At 35.9% G+C, this 14493-nt stretch overlaps 1 pseudogene; it reads right to left on the bottom strand.

The window, feature by feature from the left end:
- Window positions 1–7048: 7048 nt before the first annotated feature.
- Window positions 7049–14493, bottom strand: part of LOC105305122 — a 10636-nt pseudogene continuing 3191 nt past the window's right edge.

Raw genomic sequence — 14493 nt, 5'->3', positions numbered from 1 at the left:
GTTTTCCTCTCAACACTGTTTTAACAGTGTCTCACATATTTTGATATGTTTTTTTTTTAATTTAGTTCTATGATTAAAAAAATTTTCTTTCAAACTTCCTCTTTGTCTAAGGGATTATTTAGAAGTGTTGTTTGGTTTCTAAGGGTTTGAAAATTTTCATTATCTCTCCGTTATTGATTTCTAGTTTGATTGTGTCATGGTCAGAAACATACTCTGTATGATTTTAATTCTTTTAAAAATGCTGATGTTTGTTTCATGGCCCGGGATATGGTCTATCTTAGTTTATATTCCATGGGCAATTGAAGAGAATATGTTTATTCTATTGTTGAATGGAGTGTTCCATAAATGCCAATCATATCATTTTAGTTCATGATGTTAAGTTCTATGTCATTGCTGCTTTTCAGTCTAGTTCTATCAATAATGGAGAGAGGATTGTTGAATTCTTCAACTATAATGGTGATTTTGCTAATTTCTCCTTTCTATTATCTCATTTTCTTACTTTACATATTTTCAAGCTTTGTTGTTTGTGCATACACACTTAGAATTGTTGTCTTCTTGGAAGATTGAACATTGTATTGTTATATAATATCCCTTTCTGTCTGTGGTAATTTTCTTTGCTCTGAAATTTACTATTTTCATTTTTAATATAGCCACTCCTAATTCTTTCTGATCAATGTCATTAGCATGGTATATCATTATCCTTTTACTTTTAACCAACCTATGTCATTGAATTTGAAGTGTTTCCTGTAGATAGGATATCATTAGTTAGTTTTTTTTAATCCATTGTCAATTTTTGTTTTTTGAGTGGTGTATGTAGATCATTTATATTTAAGCAATCTTAATATATTAGAGCTTATTTATGCCATTTATTATTTGTTTTCTGTTTATTTCCTCTGGTTTTCTATGCTCTTTCTCTTTTTTGCCTTCCTGTAGTTTTAACATTTCTCTAGAGTTCCACCTTTATTTATGGTGTTTAAGAGAGATGTACTTTCCAAATATATAGTATTTGTAGTCGTTAAGTATTCTAACATACATATGTAACATATCACATTCTACTGGTATCAACTTTTCACCATTTAAGTATGTTTTCTCACTTTAAAATATCATTTTCTTGAGTATCAAATGGTGTTAGCCTTTGTGTTTTAAGAATCAGGGATGATTTATAAAACTCAGAAGTATTATCAGGGATGATTTATAATACTCAGAAGTATTATCAGGGATGATTTATAAAACTCAGAAGCATTATCATTACGTACTCTTATTTCTACTTTCTGTTGTCCCTTTTTCCTTTCCAATGCTCCAAATTTTCTTCTTTTAGCTTTTACTTTATGTTTAAAGACTTCCCTTAGCTAGTCTTCAAACATATGAGTGCAAGTGACACATTTTTAACAGTTTTCCTTCATCTGAGAATATCCTTACTTTTCCTTTATTCATGGGTTGTTTCATTGGACAGAACATTCTGGATTGACAGTTCTTTTAGCACTTGGGAAATGTGCCACTTTCTTCTGCTCTGCATGGTTCCAGATGATAGATCCACTCATGTAAGTTAGTGTGCCTTTATAGGTAAGGTGTCATTTATAATTTCAAATTACTTTTGTCTTTAGAGTCCATAAATTTCATTATGATGTGTTAATCCAGTTTGGGTTTCACTTACCTTCTTAAATGTTTGTGTCTTTCATCAAATTTGGGACATTTTAGCCATTGTTTCTCTGAATACTGATAAGAGCGGTACCCTGCCCCTCACCATCTGGAACTTCTATAAAGTTGAAATTTTTGTTATTTTACCAGGCCCCTGAGGCTCTGTACACTTTTTTTTTCTCTTTTGGTCTCTTTTCTCTGTTCATACTGTGTAAATTTTATTTGTCCTCAAGTTCCCTGTCCCTATCCTCTGTCACTTCCACTCTGCTATTCACTCCACACAGTGAGTTTTTCAATATTATTGTATTTTTCAGATCTATAATTTTCTTGTGGTTCTTTTATATAACTTCTGTCTCTTTGCTAAGACTTGTTACTTCATTTGTTTCAAGATAATTTCTACTTGGTTGTTGAAACTTTTTTAAGATGCCTGTTTTAAAATCTTTTTGATGTGTCGGTTGTCTATTCTCATTGATGTTATAATTTTCCTGGTTCTTGGTGTGACAAGTGATTTTCAGTTGTATCCTGGATACAGTTGTATCCTATTTTGTCTATTCTGTTAGGAGACTCTGAGTCCTATTTAAATCTTTTATTTTAGTAAGTAGTCACCTCATTTACCTTTAGCTCACAGTTTCTTTCCTGTATTTGGGGAATGTTGGCCCAATAAGTTTCATTTTGGAGATTTTGTGTTGCAATTGTGATCTGTTCTCTCCTAGAGAGAACTTTTCACCCCATATCCTGAGGAGACTGCCCTGGATGGGTGCTTTTGGTGGTGAGATTCCTCCTGTCTAAACTATCTGGCTGTCCCAGTGTCTTTGGATGGGAGAAGAGAGACTTAGGCTTGCTGGGGCAAAAATGCTTCCCAGGTTGAGCTGTTTGTTATGGTTGAGTCCCTCTTTCTTTTATTGCTTGGTCAACTGACTATCTCCCAGTGGGGGACGGAAGTCTCAGGCTTAGCAAGAAAGAACAATTCTCTCCCTGGCCACTTGTTAGTGGTACACTCAACTATCCCTCTTGCTGGTGGTACCTGGTTTACCCAACAGTGTCAGAGGGATTCTAGTTGCTCAGAAGTAGGAATGAGCATATCTGGGTGTCCTTCTGTTGCTAGGTTGTGAAAGGTCAGTTTTAGGTCACCTTCTATAGGTTGAGGGGACGTAAAATGCTTTGCTACTGTCTTGTTTCTCCAGTCTTGGGTTTCTGAACAAATTCACCTTTCTTTTATCACTTCTTAGGATTCTTCTTTGGTTGTCTTTTGCATTATTTTGAGGAGTTATGATTATACTTAACCATATTGCTATACTTAGTGGGGAGAAGCAGGGAGACACAAGTCTGTACCATTTTGTCTGGACAAAATTTTCAGCCCAATTATTTTGACAATTATTATGGCTTTCTGAATTTTTCCTGATACTGAATGACTTTCTAAAATTGAGGATATCTAGTGGAGACACAGTAACTTGTTAGGTTTGGACTGAGTTCGTGTATATAAGTAGCATCTGCTTTTTTATGGAGGAAGTGTTATTATAATCCCTAATTTAAGGTGAAAGTGTTTTTTTAAAAAAAAAGAGCCTAGGGTCAGAATGAGGTTCTAGCTGAATGTACCCACTACATAGGGCTATTATGATCATTAAGTGTAAACTTATGTAGTGCATTGATCCCCAGTGCATGCAGGCAACAATACGTGCCCAATAAACATTACTGTTCCCTTTCTTTTATGTGGCCCAGTTTTTCTCTGAGTTGTTTAAAGTCTCTGAAGACAGAAATGATCTGTCTTTTTTCACCTTGTATCTCTAGGGTCTGGAGTAGTACCTGGCAATAAAAATTGAACTGCCTGAATAGCATTTATATCATTTGTAACACCTCCATCTCCTCCCAGCCATGCTCTTTCCATCTTTTCGAATTTCACTGACCTCCTTGTGATTTAGTTTCTTGCTTGAATTAGCTCATTATTGGCTTTCCTCTCCCTCTATTCATTTCCTGTGCCTTGAAGCAATAAGCTTCTCTGTGCTAATGTGTTTTGATGATTCTCTGTTTCCCAGTCATCCCAATGTTTGGGCAAAGTATAAACTGTTTTTCTTCTGAATTTCAGGCTGTAAGAATCATAGCACCTATGAGCTGGCAGAGGAGTAGTATTTCTTTATAGCATCCATTTTACTGGACCAGAATAATAGGCCTACCTCACAAATACCGATTTTTAGCCAATTTATTCACTCTTCATAGCAGATCAAGAGTCTGCAAGGAGAAGTTCTAAATTTAAATCCAAGTTACTGTCAGGTAAAATCAAAGTAGATGAAAACAATAAGCATTTAAATCTTAATGTGTGCCAAATATGTATTGTATATTGCCATGAAAAATCAAACTCCACAAAACATATTTGCTTTGCCTTAACAAATTAAATAGGTTAGAAAAACACTGAACTATCTAAAAGTGGTAGATGTGCTCTGGCACAGCACGATCAGAAAACACACTGTACAAATTAAGGAACAATATACATCCAATATCCACTGTGTGTATTTCCTTGGGATTTCAAAACAAAATTTTCCAAACTCCACCCTAGAGCCTTCTACCAATTTTACCACATACCTGATGACATTATGCAGAATGGAAGCTCAAGTTCACTGTATTCAAGAAAAACAATACCAATGCAGGATTTATACTCACAGGTGGCTCAGAAACAGAGTAGGACTCATGCTTGGGGTAAACAGTATGAAACTCAATTGTATTCTTCCTTTCAGCAGAAAATTTAGCTTATAAGATATTCTCATAATCAAAATAGATATTAAAGAAAGCTAACACTTCACTACACTTTATTATTGTTTTTTCTTTGTATTGAAATAAGCAGTTTACAAAGACTTCCTCTCAAGTCATTAAAACCTGACCCGGGGGGAAAAGATAATTCAGACACTTACTACTATAATTTAGATTAAGATACATAACATTCCTAGAGTTTCTTTTCAACAAACAAAATATGCCATTAGCCCCAGGAAACAGTAGATCTTTTCCATTCAAAGTCATGCCATGTAAAGAAAAAAACATACTGTGAGAAAATTTCTTGAATCCAATGTTTTTATTCAATTAAATGTAAAATAATCTCTGTATTTCTGTAAGATATATAGAGAAATTAACATCAGCATATGTGTATGCTGCCCAAATCTGATCGATGACATTTCTGCTACTGAGGTTGTGGTCTTCATTGCTCAGTTAGAACTAAAAATTGTTCTGTACTAAGGTAGAATATAGTTTTGAATCTCTTTGAAATGGTGGTTAAACATACACCGAGTGAACCTCAATGAACTCTGAGAAGATAAACATGCAACATTCATGAGAAACCTGTATATTTCATAATTTTATATGTCCTGAGAAATATTGATGTCTGGGTATGGATCGGAGGTCAACTGGATACTCTATTTAGAATGGTTCAAATTGGGTAAGAATGTCTCACACAATCAATTATACTGAGTTGATGGTTCTTTTGATAGGAGAATATAGGAGCACAATAAAAATAATGCCTAAAAAAATGAAGACTGTGTCTATAGCATAACTTGTTTGGTAAATGGTAAGATTAGAAAAACACAAAAGCAAAAGAAAACTCTTTTTCTTGAAACATGGACTATGGTCTATGATTAAACACTCAAAATTCCATTTCTACATTAATTACATTTTATGAAATTGATGTTTAGCAGACATTGGAGTCATTAACCAAAACAATTCTACAGAGAGAAATATTGTTCTGATGAGACTCTTAACTCTGGAGAGTGGTATTTTATTTCACAGACAGCATGAGTTTATATATATTCATTATCAGTGCCTTCATAACCAAACGATTTAAAAATTAGCAGCAGTTTCTGTAAGTACAAAAATACGTATGTATTTCATAACATATGGTGGTAAAATTTGTCAGGATATATTATATAAACTCAAAGCTTTTTAGATCAAACATCAGTCTAATATATTATAGATTAATAGTATAATAAAATGACATGTAATCTGTGTTCAAATCATACCATGTAATACTTTACAGTAATACTAACAAATTGGTCACATTAAGTATTAAAGGAGTATCTAAGGGAACACAGAAAGAAAGAAAGAATGGTTATTTCAAAACTTCAACATTTATTTACTTCTGTGCTTCAAATTGGGTGGGTGAATTTTGTTTGTTTTTGTGGGGTTTTTTTGGGGGGGTTGGGTTTTTTGGGGGTTTTTTGGTGATTTTTGACACGTCAATGTGGGATAAAAAAGGCTCGAACGTTATTTTGTTTAGTAGGGAAGAAATTTCTTCCAGAAAGACACTCCAAATAATAAGAGCTTCATTCACATCTTTCATTGCTGACAGTAGCAGAGCTGTATTATAGTACTGGTAAGGGGAATCCCTGGCCTTTATATATTACACTGTAAAAGATGCATATGGACACTTAGGAATCTAAGTACAGGAGTGGTTGGTTACAAGGTGAAGTCTGCTTCACATCTGTGACTGAGATGGTTAATATCATGAAAGAAGTTCTTTGGACCTAGACTTCTAAAAGTTATTTATAATGCTTAGGGCAAACACGGCTATGTGCCCTAGAGGTAGGTAGCACCTATAGCTAATACTAAAAGGACTTAGATCTTATAAAAAAAATAAAAATAAAAATAAAAAAATCATTGTTTTTCCTCTCTAACTGAAAAATGCAACTCTTAGAACAATAAGGAAAGAACTATTGACATAAATTTTCCAGCTCATAAAATTGATTTGGAATAAGCTAGTTTGGGGTCTATGGTAGTTCGTGATGTGGGGGACAAACATTCAACCAAAGACATTTAAACACAATAAGAATCCGATATCTACAAGAAGAGAAGCTGAGCTAATCATGGACATAAAGACAGGAATTATTATGACCCCATTGTATAAAATACCTGGAAAGAATAGCGTAAAGATAATCATCACTAATACTTAGAATGACAAAATAATTCTCTTGAGATTGTATAGCAAAAGTTTAGACTGAAACTGCCTCTTTTATCTGGAATGGGCTTTTCTAAATCTGCTTTTTTTCTTTCAGAATTAGTTTTATATGGTTCACTATAACAGTAAAAAGAGAGAAAAACTCTTTAGTCAATTTTTTTCAATGACTAAAAGTGAATATGAGTTCAACACCTAACTCCCTTTACTGCTTTTATAGAGAATTATATAAACCTAATTCTAAAAGCAAAAAGCAGCTTTGAAAAAGCCCATCCCAGATGAAAAGAGCCAGTTTTAGTCTAAACTTTTTGCCAAATGGTCTCCATAAAGAGAATTCTTTTGTCGTCCTAAGTATTAGCAATGATTATCTTTATGCTACCCATCTCAGGTATTTTATACAACGGGGTCATAATAATTCCTGTCTTTATGTCCATGATTAGCTCAGTTTCTGTTCTTGTAGACATCAGATTCTTATTGTAGTTAAATGTCTTTAGTTGAATGTTTGTTCCCAGTATCACAAATTACCGTAGGCCCTGAGTCTGAGCTGGATACATTATTCACTCAAAGGGCAGGCTGAGGATTTCGCATAAGGCAGAGTGTCAGAAGAGCAGTGCTCACTACTCTCTCCTTCTTCGTGTGACTGCATTCAAAGCTTGAGGCTATTTTCCACTAGATTGAGTGTAGAGTAAAAGTATTTCTCCGAGTCCTGGCTGGGATAAGAGTTATAGCACTCGGCTGCTTGCACAGCTTCAAGTTCTTGAGCATTCTTCAGGGACATATATTCCTGTTTCTCTTGCAGTGACCTGGCTTCTGGAACACCAGAAGCATGTGCAGGTGGCTCCGTGCATCTTTTGAGAAGAACCTATTTTCTTTTCCTCTGGTCCATATGTCTTTGGTTTCTTTCTGAGGGACCAGTTTTTCAGAGCGGCCATGCTATTTCTCAACCATATGATGGGGTGAAGAGTTACAGAATGTTACAGACTCTCTATGGTGTCCTTATTTGTATGAGCCAAGTGACTGCTGGCCTGCCCAGATGACAGAGCAGGCATTCCAGAGATGAGACCGGAACTGCAAAGGACAGAAGAAAGTTGTTCTTGTTTTCTTTGAGCCTTAACAGTGTAATCAACTGGTGAGGAAGTATCAGCTGGTGTCAACACAAAGTGTTCATAAATCTGTGGTAAAGTATTGTCTTGGGAATTCACTGATGAGTCAGATGGGGAAGTGCCTGGGGAGGACAAACTGGAAGAGCCAGTCCTCGGGCAAGTAAGTGTTTAAGTGTGAGGGTAAAACCTTCTCAGTGTTTTGTTTTATGGCACTACTCTTGTCCACCTTGATGCCCATGACTAATGAGCCTCCATTTGCAAAGACTTGTGCCGCTTGAAATAATTATCTTCTCTGTCCAAGTGACCATTTTCATGGATAGTTTTCTGTTATTTCTTTGAATAAATCCCCCCGAGATGGCTGTTTGCAGTGCTGGTCATGATTGTTTGGCTCTAAGCAGTGCTGGTGCCTCCTTGAACTCTTGAGGGCACCTCTTGTGTGTGCCAGGGAGTATACAGTTGTACCCAAATCAAAGGGCATGTTTTGGGGATGATCATATGAGGACACGTGACTGTAAGATGCCTCAGAAATGGCCACTGGCTTGGATTTGGGAAAAGTTTCACATGATTTCCTTCATTGCTAGATGAGATTTTCTTAACTTGTTTATTAGTGATATTTTTCTTGATATTAGTGCCTATGACTAAATTCTGCTTCAAACATGTCATACCCTTTTCCTGTAGGGGTTAATTCTGCTTCAGATCATCCTCATCTTCTTGTGAGAGAATTGGATCATAGATGGACTTGCGTATTTTTTTCCGGTAAAACTCCCTGAGAGATGACAGCTTTGACTACATAGTTTGTGCTGGGCTCCAAGAAGCACTGGTGCTACCGGGGACTTTTTGGAGCATCTGCTGCAGGCAGCAGGAAGCGTATATGCTAGTTGAGGGCCTGTCATGGTCCTGCAGTGTGGCGTTTCCATACACTACTGTAACAGTCACCAGCTTGGATTTAAGAGATCATTCCATTTGAAAGTCTTCATGCTTAAGATAGTCTAAGACAAGTTCCATTTGAATGTCTTCTGGTTTAGAATGATGTAAATAACATTCCATTTGAATATCTTCATGTTCAAGATGGTGTACGTCAAGTTCCACTTGAATATCTTCATGGTCACGATGACCTACATCAAGTTCCATTTGAAAGTCTGCATGTTGAAGATGGTTTAGGTCAAGTTTCATTTGAATATCTTCATGTTTAGGATGGTCTACATTGTTCCATTTGAATATCTTCATGTTCACAATGGTCAAAGTCAAGTTCCATTCCTGAAGAAATGGGTTTTCCTTAAGTAAGATTTCCTCAAAGCAATGAGACATGTCATAACATCAAGAAATGGCAAGAAACATATAAAGGAATCGGTGCCACATATAGCTAGGTTCTGAGTAACACTGCCTTCTAACGTGGGTATACATAATTAAACCTAGTCTCAGGGAAACCATTTACTATCAATTTCTCTTTGACAAAGTTCTTTAATATCCATTACTTATTTAATATTTAAATCAAACATAAAAGTTAGACATTATGGCTATCCGTGTTTCCTAGATGCAGAATTGATGTTCAGTGGCATAGAATAATTGGCCAAAGGTAACAACTAGTAATTGGTGGTACAGGAATTTATATTCTGTAAGGTTAAATGTCTTCAAGTCTCCCTGCTACCTCTGCCATGATGCTAATTGTTTTTAAACTGTTTCAAAGTGCCCTAGAATTCTGAGGTGTCTCAGGGACCCCCCGAAGAGAAAGGAGAGGAAGAAAATGACCAGGCCTGCCTCTAAGTCTTCTATGTCAGTTTGAACTACAGTCATTCTTTATGTATATCAGCATTCTTTGTAAAATTTTATTTAAAAAAAAAAAGAAAAGGTTAAAACTACCATATCATGCTGCCACTAAAAAGTTCTTGAAGTTTGGAATCTAGCCTTATACCTTTCTTTACCCCACCAGTGTGAACATTAGCAGGCCTTCTCAGGAAGGAGCCCTGGACCCACTGACTCAACCCTGAGCTTCTGTGGGCTCTGGGACCACCAGCATCTTCACAGATATGTGTCTCTTTCTCACGAAAAACAACCCAATTATTGACAATATCTGAGGTATCCTCTTTTGTGTCACATTTCTCTGAAATCTCTCCCAAGAGGGAAGTGATTTCTTCTCCAAATATCCCATGGTAATTTTCAATTATAAATTGAATAAGCTGAGAAACCTGTATAAAAAAGGACAAAAATGAAGTGCTACTTTTCATATGCATATCAATACATCACATTTCATATATGATTTTAACAAAAAAAGTGCAAAAGAATCCCAAGAAAAATTCATGTCTCCTTTAAAATATACAAAACAGTTTTCTCTAAAAAACTATGATACTGTCAAGAGGAATTTGAGTATAGAGATTAATTTTAATCAGTGGCCTAAGTTATTATTTGTTGCCTTGGCCTATATGCTAACATGTTATACCAATGGCTCTGTTTCAAAAATCAGGGTAGTTTTAAATATTCTCTATAGGGCATTTGAGGTGAAGAAATATACTTTGTTACTAAAATCTATAAAGTATGATTAGAGAAAGACTTATGAAATGGATTTCTTGTGTAAAAGGCAGTTGCCATAAGCTTGGGAAGAGGGCATCTTCTGTGAGTTTATCATAAAGGAGAGAGACAGCAGGAGAGAAAACTTGCATTTTGCTTGAGTGGTCTCTATCTATGCATTTCCTTCCATTGGGCTCCCTAACCGGAGGTGCTTACGGTAGAGGTAAGATTTCACTAGGGAGCTTTGTGCCTCCACTCAGATGTAGTGGAATCCTTCTGCAGTTTTCCTGCCCCAATAGCTGAGGCAAAGGAGCAGGCAGAATGATGGGCGCAAAGGGAACTAATATCCCTAAACCCTAGATTATGTGCCAGGCACTACTGAGTGTGAATTCAAGTATTCGCTGTATGAGCTCCATATTATCACTACCTCCATAGTTTAGATGAGGACATTCTCATTGCTGTAATGAACTTTGCCCAAGATTGTACATCTGGCAAGTGATGGTGCTGAGAATTGAACTTTGACTTGTCTGACTCCAAAGTCCTTATTTCTTTGTTTAAACCATGTTGACTACTTTCTTATGACTCTATGGTTTTAGTCAGTCATAGTGTTTTGCCTCTTTAAAGAGAAAAGAGAAGTAACCCATCTGCTAGCATTTTTTGGCTTAAGAAAGCTCTTTTCTATAGTCTACCAGGATAGCATAAAATACTTGTTTAACTCAACTTTATAAGTTACTTAAGAAATTGTGTTTCAGAATAGGTTCAAAATGGGGATTCAGTCTCCTAGGACATAAAAATAGAAAACTTCATTACCTTTATTGTGAATTCTCTTTCTAATTCTGGACTGGAAGAAGTAGAAGGCCAAAGAATGCTTGGAGTGATACACACTGCTAAATTAAATGCAGTCATCTGATTGTATGAGGACTGTTGCTCAATGTTGTGTGTAATACTCCAAAAAGTTACCTTAGGAGAATAACATGGGCTCTTGGGAGCTGGTCTAACAACCCAAGGACAGAAAAATGTGCTCTTTAAGCTAGTTGTTTAATAAAACGTGTATAAGTAGGCAACCCTCACTTTGGTTCCCCATGCAAAGCAAGAACACAGTCTAGATATGCAAGAGTTTCAGTTAACATGGCACCATGCAAAGTGAGGACTGCCTGTATAGAGAGAGAGAAAATAAGCGCAAGGACTTTATTTATTTCGTGCACTATTTTCACTGCCCAATGAAAATGTAAAAGAATGCAGAAAAATGGCCCATCAAAAATGCCACCTGAAGTATTTACCTGAAACTAGTACAATGTGTTTTCACTTAGGCAAATCCTGTAACATTTCAGAATATTCTCAACCCAAACCCCAAAGAGCTTTCTGATCAAATCAAACAATCATTAATCTTAAAGTACTCCTTTATTTCCAAGCAGCAATACAGGAATTCTGCCTCTTGGTGGGAACGCAAACTTCAACTACTAAGACTTCCGGGTTGATTCTGAGAGCGCATGCCCTGTTCAACCAGCTTCCAAGGTCCATTTTGTCCCAAATCTCTGATCTCATTGGTATCACATTCACATATATTCTAGCTTATCACAGTATATTTTCGACTATTCCTGTTTATAATCGATGAGATATTTTTAAATTATCATTTGTTGAAAATGATTATTACTATCATCCAGAAAATATATACATATGTTAATATTAAAGGTTGTTGCTTTTTTCAACAAGAATTTGCAACCTAGGGGAGAAAATCAGTTAATCTGATTCCTGTAGCAGAGAGGCATTTCTTTAGTACAAGAAAGGACAATATAGTTTCATAGGGACAAATTATGAAAGATATTGAAATGGACCCAAAGATTACTGATTGTATTCAATGGAAAGTAAGGCAGTATATTATCTAGCACACTCTTTTGGGTTATCTGATTTATACAGGCCTTAAGCCTTTGAGCTAATTTACAACTCTAAGTTGTAGATAACAGATAGCACTGGACCTAACCCTTGTTCATAGAACTGAAAATTCTATCTGGTGGAGAGACACATGATTTATTTGTGCCCTCTCCCCACCTTCCAATGCCCCAATAGAGAAAGCCAGGTTTGCAGCTATTTGTAAATTCATTTCAGCATTTCTGATTCAACTACATAAGTTGTGATACTTTGAAATCTCTTTTGAACTGCTTGCAACATCTTATTAGTTTTCATTAATTAATGATTTAAATAAAATCTTTCATATGTGTTCATTTTATATTTCTATGAGGCATAATTTTACTTATTTAAAAAAAAAGAAATCGTCCTTTAACAGTAGGTTATGAAGTTTTAGACAATGAGCATCAAGTATAGAATCTGATGTTGACTATCTCCAAGTGATTTCCACCAAAACATAGTGGAAGCAGAGACAGTATTTTGTTACATGGCTTTGACTTCTGGTGTCTCCAACACTTGTATTACGTTCTTCTATAAATGAAAGATGTCTATCAATCACAGTGCATGGATAATCATTCTTATTTGAAACTACATTAAACAAGCATATGGAAAAAGATGATATTGGGATTCTTGGGTTTTCAAAGACCTGGAAGTATTGCTTTTCATTAATGGACACTTATTCTCTCCTCTCCTATAATGCAGGACACAGGGCTGGTTGAGGTCTGCCAGCAACTTCCCTTTGCATGAGTAAAGACAATGCATTCTTTGTGATCAGATTGAAATTTTGCAACTCCCTTTTTCCTTGACACTTTTTCAGAGTTAACTGCCTCTCTGCAGTGCTCCCACAATACTCTCCTTCATATATCTCTTTTATAGTATTGATTATACTGCACTGCAATTTTAACTTTTACTTTATCTATGTACTCTACCAGACTGTTGGTCCCTTGAGGGAGGAAATTTTCTTTGTATGAATTCAGCTGGTAGATGAGATATATAAGAAATTGTCTAGTTAGTGAAATATTTACCAAAATTAAGATCATAAATTGTCATTTGGGTTTACAGCATTAACTGTCATTCTAATGGGTTTCAGCTCCTCTCAGATTTAGATGTACAGAAGGAACATGATGGTCCAGTAGTCCATGTTTACAGGGAGAAAATAATAACAACAATGAGTGTAGCTTACATAAATCCATTTTTAAACTGGTCCCCATGGATATGATTTTGATAGTCATCATTCCTTTAATAGACAAGCTTATAAAATTTAAGCTTTTTCAAAGTATTTTTGAGACATGACCAAATTAGAATAATTACCTTCGAACTGTAATTATTTTCTCTTCATCATTTCCTCGATCCATTACACAGATCCAATGATCATAGAGATCTGATGAAAAAAAACACTTCCTGGAATATTTCATAGAAAATCTTTACATAGAGGGAAAAATAAATATTTTAAATCATTATTCTCATGCTAACTACTGGAGGAATTAGATGAAAAGAAATAAGTTGAAATTTGTTAAAAACTTCAGCTAAGTCTTCCCTTCTTTGGAAGACCTTCCCTTCTTTGCCACCTCTCTACTGATTGATGTGCACACGTCAAAATACATTTTGATTTCTATCAAAAGCCAGAGCAGTATTTGGAGTCTGGACAATGGTGGGAAAGACAGAGGATGACTCTTTGGGGCTGAAATCTCTGGTCTGTGTACATTTTAGCAAACTAGTACAATGAGACAAGTCCTAGCAAATCATCCTAAATTCTTTTTTCCTCCTCTCGATCACTAATTCAAAGAAATGCACGAACATATTTGTGATGTTCAAAATGTTGTGATCAGTTATCCAATCATTCTATACATATTCACTCATATGTGCTAGGAATCCTTTGAGGTGCTAGGGACAGAACAGTTAATAAAACAAAGTCCCTCTTATTTTCGAATGTTATATTCCAGTGGCATTGGTAAACATTTCCATTTAGAGATATTTAGGGCTTCTCTCTGTATTCTTCATAGATGGGTTCTTACATAGTTGGGGGCAGAAAGCCTTCCAGGCAATGGCTGGGCTCTGAGACCTGGGGAAGCACCCCTATGCTTGATGTACACTATAACACGTCCCCAGCACAGCATCCTTTCTGGCCTTCTTAACCCTATTTTGCTGAGATCACTGGTGGGGCTGGTGCAGTAGAAGCAGATTACGACACAAGTAGTATATGGCCAAGGGTGTTTGTTGTTTGACCTTTGTTTATAAAAGGCTTAAAAAGAAACAATTTAGTTCTCATCCTTGCTCATTTCTGTTCTAAGCCAACCCTCTCTGTTGCATTTAGCATGGGATTAACAAGGCTAAGCTTGCAAAGTCTGATCTCCACCTCAGTTAACTTTAGGCAGAGCAAATTCAATTTCATGTCTTAACTCTATACCCATC

This window comes from Pteropus vampyrus, unplaced genomic scaffold, assembly GCF_000151845.1.
Source record: "Pteropus vampyrus isolate Shadow unplaced genomic scaffold, Pvam_2.0 Scaffold365, whole genome shotgun sequence".
NCBI lineage: Eukaryota > Metazoa > Chordata > Mammalia > Chiroptera > Pteropodidae > Pteropus > Pteropus vampyrus.
The sequence above is the reverse complement of the archived record's forward strand: the minus strand, read 5'-3'. Positions and strand labels throughout refer to the sequence as shown.